Here is a 6000-nt window from a genome sequence, read left to right on the forward strand (position 1 = left end):
TTTGTTTAATAGTGAGTATGTCAAGAACAACATGCTAACAATTTCAGACAAGCATACATAAGATATCAATATCATGAATATTCAACGTTATACTTTCATGATGAGTGTTGATGTTTAAAACACTGAACACCACCCTGGCGACGTCGGATCAACTAAGAATGCTCTGCCGTTCTTTCCTCTGTGAGAATCTTCTGTCGACGAACAAAACGAAGCCGGAGGAAAAGAGCTACCTTGCTGAACCCGATCTTGACTTCTACTATACGTATGTTCGAAAGAGGTTATTTACAGGTAGGCATTTTACACAGAGTTGAAGTATCTCGCTGATATGAATGCGCATTGCACACATACATGTTGAATGTTGTTGTTTGATGTAGAATATTGTGATAAAACAGTAGCACGGTGGAGTAGCACGTTGGTTAAAGTTTTCGCTCGCCACGCCGAAGACCGGTTCGATTCCCCACATGAGTACATTGTGTGAATCCTATTTCATGTGTTCTCCGCTCATAGCGTCGTAAAACCCAACTGACTCACTTCTGTAAAACTACCCAGTCCGTATTTATTCCCTGGCAGAATAACCACAAATTCACCAGTCCCCTGGATGCAAGCCATCTGAGGTGGTAACATCACCCATGTTTTGCATGATAACTACAGAATAACGCTTGTAACTGTTCTCAAAATTTGTTACGTTTAATTTGAGATGGTGCAGTCTTAGATACGTTTAGAGGTGCCTTTATATTCTGTGAGCAAGTAAAATGTTTTAAACATGCTTCAGGTTGACGGTTATTATGTTGTCGTGTTTGCACAAAATCAAACTCATGCATGTAAGAACTTCTACCCATATAGTTTCTTTGGACGGAGTAAAATATTTCACCTCATTAAGATGGACAGAAAATACACGAATTTGAGGGACGTTTCCTGTTGCATTCCAGCTTATTGTCTTTTCAAAGTATTACTGTTACGCGCATCATAATCATACAGAGCACATATATCTCATAATATGTAAATGTTTCTTGAAAGTTTGGATTCAAACAAAATATAGCATTACAATGTTATTGTCCAACTGATTCCTGTGTGTTCATTGAGAAACTTTAGACAGAGTCAGGCGCCTAGCTAGCATTATTGTCCAGAATTTTGGCAAGTATCAGGTGTAAGCCCGGTCGTTATCATAGTAACTACGCCCGCCATGTGTATGGAGTACATATGGCTGTAAAATTCAGACTTACGTGTTTGCGCTACACTCACGTGTGTTAGGGTTCTGTGCCAAGTGGTTGGTTGGCTTCGGAACATCGATATGAGAAAATGATAATAAAAATAACCACACAAGATTTAACCCATTTCAAAAACAATATTTTTGTTTGGTGTTGTGTTGTCAAAGTGTGTGGACTGAGAGGCGTCCTTGCTGAAAACAATCATTCTAATATTGTTATAATCATATTTTACTCTCACTTTTAAAACTCTCAGAAAGGTATCGTATCCAGTACAACATTTATAGGTAATAGATAGAGAGTTACAAGAGAGTTAGGCTGCATGTTGATTTAGATTGGCAACTACAGAGTTAGATCGCATGTTGATTTATGCCGCAGGTTATGTTATTTTTAAAAATATTAATAATTAGGGGTTAATGTTATGAGCAAGGGTTTGAAGTTTCAAAATTATTCTGACACTCGGTCTAGTACGTTGAATCTTTCTCATCCGGATCGATCAGTGCTGGAAAACAGTGCTTGGTCTGTGTGACTTATTTAGGCTGTCAGCTTGACGACACGCTGTACTGATGAAAATATCGAGAGAGTTGTTCACATCTGTCGCTGTCAGGAATACGTGTACAGCAAAATATGTTGGGAATATTAAAAAAATATGTAGGATGTTCATATGTTTTACTTTATGTCGAAAACGTCACCTCAACTCGGGAGCGTTGCAGGGCCGTGGTGAAATTGTTTTAGCCAAATTATCTCCTACGTGTGGGTCTCTGATTTTAGTTTGCATACTGTCCGTAAACCGTATCTTTTTGTCAAATAAGGATCAAGATATATGAAACATTTACATGAAATATTTTACTCAGTGAGTTTAAAAGACACTGACACAAACAAGACACAAAGGAAACAGAAGTTGCCGAAATGCAGCCGTTGTATACGGTTATGATTATGAAGAGATCCTTGAGTAATGTTACAGATCCTAGGGTTAGAATCTCGGTTTGGACAACAATTTTTAAGAAAAAAACCCTTGACTTGTGCATCGTGTATTGTTTTTATATGGTTTGATTAACGTATATTTTAAATTTGAAAGAAATCGGTGTAGAAATAGATGTTTTAGAAAATTCTACCGCTACAACTGTTGTTGAGATTCGAACTCCTGTGCTACAGATAACATCCCAGCCTTATAATTTTGCTGGAGTGGTTATCCCTTTGGTCAAAGCGTCCACTCGTCACGCCGAGGACCCGGGCTTGATTCCCCACATAGGTACAATGTGTGATGCCCATTTCTTGTGCCCTCATTGCGATATTGCTGGCGTATTGTTAAAAACCAGCGTTATACCATACTCACTCACTCCTTGAGTATCTTTTACCACTGTCCAACATTCTTGTAAAATGTCAGCAAAGCCAATGTTGTTTGAATAATGAGTATAAAGCAGTATGTCCTTGCGTAACTGACCTTCAGCAATAACGAGAAAGGTTATGTACTGAACAGCAAAAGAATCGCAACATAGATCTTAAAATTAGTGGCAAGTGTGAAATACTTTTTCACAATTTGGACGGTTTTAACATTTAGATTAATATATATCATAATCTATTCGCTGAAAAATTCAAACGATTCAAGTCCCAAACTGAAGTAGGATATTCAGGAATGCAGTTATGCAGAATCTGGTCCCATCTCTGATTGTCCACCAACCCCATGAACACTCAGGCGACAGCTGGCGTTTAGCATCAGTTGTGGGTTGTCAGCGGGAATTCATTAAGCTGGCTATTGTTTGTGCTCTCAGCCGAATAACTCCTGATGGGACAATGGATAAATAATTATTATTGTTTGAACAGTCCCTAGAAGAACTGTTGCACCTGGTTACGGGGTCTCTTACGGATTACGACAACAAAACGCGTTACAGTTCAAAGCTGTTGGATACAGGACGTTTTCCGCATTCAGCTTGAATAATGCCTCGTATGTTTAATATGTTAATTATATCCCTGAACCGCCATAGTTAAGTTAGCAGGGCTGTGCATAGGCAGAGTGAGTGAGTGAGTGAGTGAGTGAGTGAGTGAGTGAGTGAGTTTGTTATTACACTGGAGCATTTGAAGATATATCACGGCGGAGGGCATCAGAAATTGATTGTAAGCATGTGGGGAACCGAACCAGGGTCTTCGGCGTGACGAGCGAACGCTTTAGCCACTAGGCTACCCCATCACCCCGCATTGGCAAATACATTGTATTGCAATATATTGGGAACTCAATGGTTTGACAATTAGTGAGAATTCTGATATCAGTAAACTCAAAAATAGGTTGCATAATCAGTTTTTCTATTGCCCTTTTCATACAATTAATGGTATTACGTTTTGTCGTTTTGTCATTGAATGAAGGGAAACATTTGTTGTGAATGAAAGAGTGCAGATTATAATTTAAACCATAAACATAATAACGAAAACAGACAGGCATTTTATTCCAATATTAAGGTCAATGCCCCAAAATACAATCTTGGATGAACTTTCACAATCCTCACATAAATTCACAATGGAGTTCATGAATTATTCCATGCAAGAGGTGTCATGCATTATAGATCAACGCGTGATATGAAAACGTAATACACACACACACACACACACACACACACACACACACACACACACACACACACACACACACACACACACACACACACACACACACACACACACACACACACACACACACACACACACACACACACACACATTCTAAGTTTATATACCTTAAGTTTGAACTGACCAATATCAATATCATCGACAACACTACATTAATTTTGTGCCATAATATTTATAAAAGACTGATGTGATACTGATGTTACAATTATCATATGTGCTTCTTAAGGTTGCATATTGTTTTACACACAAATAATACATGATACTTATCTTCCACAAAAGATAATTCATCTTTAAGGCAAACAAGAGTAAAGTGGCCTTAAATATGCTGCACCATCATAACGACATATTTCAACTGCTAGTCCATAATTACAACATCTAAATTTTGCGATGGCAGACCTACTACAATTGGGAAAATCTGGTGATAAATACAATCCAACATTTAATAATGATATTAATAGTATTGTGTCTTTGATGAAACACCCAATTCTGAAACCCAATTTTGATACACATTATCAAACAATCTTTGCCGAAAAAATGTATCGAGGTGCCCTAAATCTTGTGCAGCACAAGCAAAGCCACATCTAAGAAAAATGTATTTGTAATGTGAAACACAATTTCTTCTTCCATCTTCATCCTGTGATAACATCATATAATATCATTGCAAGGGCAGCCTATTTTCGCTCATTCTGATACGTTTTGTCCAGGACTTAACCGCTCTAATTATACATACATGCTGAAGTGGGGCTCTTCCATATGTTCCAAGAACCACAGTATTTACAGTATTCCTGCCAACTTTAGGAATCCATCTGTACAATTTAATCTGAACACTCAATCTTCTTACAATAATTTACACCCACACTTGTGACCCATAACACAATATGGAACGAATGTAGCATCAACTGTCTAAAACACGTCCTTACACGATAAACTGCTAAATTTCCTTGACGAAGTATGAACAGCTACTGATGCTTTATTTGCCTCTACTGTAAGGGAATTCTGTCCCTCACTTGACGATATGTTAGTTTTAGCTTTCAGCTGTGTAGCTTACAAAGATTATACATTTGATACTGTGTGACATAAGCAAACAGCAAAGTTTGGGTGTAAAAACAAGACCAAGGTATTTATATGACGAAACAACATGTAATAGAAATACATGTACCATCGTTCATATTTCCTCAATTGACCACCATTACAAAAAACCGTTACCTATGGTCTTACTTACTTATTTACTTTCATACCCGAACGGTCACAATAATGCTTCAGAGCAAAGATCTTGTTTGCAGCTGTAGACATAAATCAGCCATATATGACACATCATCAAGAAACATGAAAGCAAACATATGATCAAAAGTAGGAAATAAATAAACACCTCTGCCTCTTCTCCCCTTCATAAGGTCTATCACCGAATTTATGAACATGAAAACTTCATATATGTTCTTCGAATACAAGAGTGAGTGAGTTTGGTTTTACGCCGCTTTTAGCAATACTCCAGCGATATCACGGCGGGGGACACCAGAAAATAAGCCTCACACATTGAACCCATCGAAAACAAGAATCGAAGTGGTACCTATTAGAAGTTATAGAGCTGCGATCACTGTAGTTCTTAATGGTGTATTTGTTTGTTTGGTTTTTTTTTGTTTGTTTGTTTGTTTGTTTGCACACAGCAATATTTCATCGGTCAGTAAATAATCGATTCTGGACCAGGCAATCCAGTGATCTACATCATGAGCATCAGTCTACGCAAAAGGAACACGATGAACTGATTCAAATAAGTCAATTAGCCTGATCACTCGATCCCGTTTGTTGCCTCCTACGACAAACATGAGTTGTGGAAAACCATTCCTAATCTGCTCCTCAAATGTGCAACCATTCACGAACATTCAGAACTAATTCAGATTATAGATATGAATTTTGGGGCCTGTGACATTTCAGTTTCAAGTAAAGGTCCTCTTGGTTACTCAGCATTCGATTCCCCCATGTAACAGCGCCAATTTTTTATTGGCTCGCTGAAATATTGCTCATGCATCTAAATCACGCACAACTAACACGCAGATATTTAATTACATTACCATATATAAACACTGAAGCTTCATTTATGCTCCAGTAACAGTGTATTGTGACATGAACGAGAGTTTGAAATGCCATTATCATCAAATTAGGAATCAGCCACGCC

This window comes from Haliotis asinina, chromosome 5 (assembly GCF_037392515.1).
Source record: "Haliotis asinina isolate JCU_RB_2024 chromosome 5, JCU_Hal_asi_v2, whole genome shotgun sequence".
Lineage (NCBI taxonomy): Eukaryota > Metazoa > Mollusca > Gastropoda > Lepetellida > Haliotidae > Haliotis > Haliotis asinina.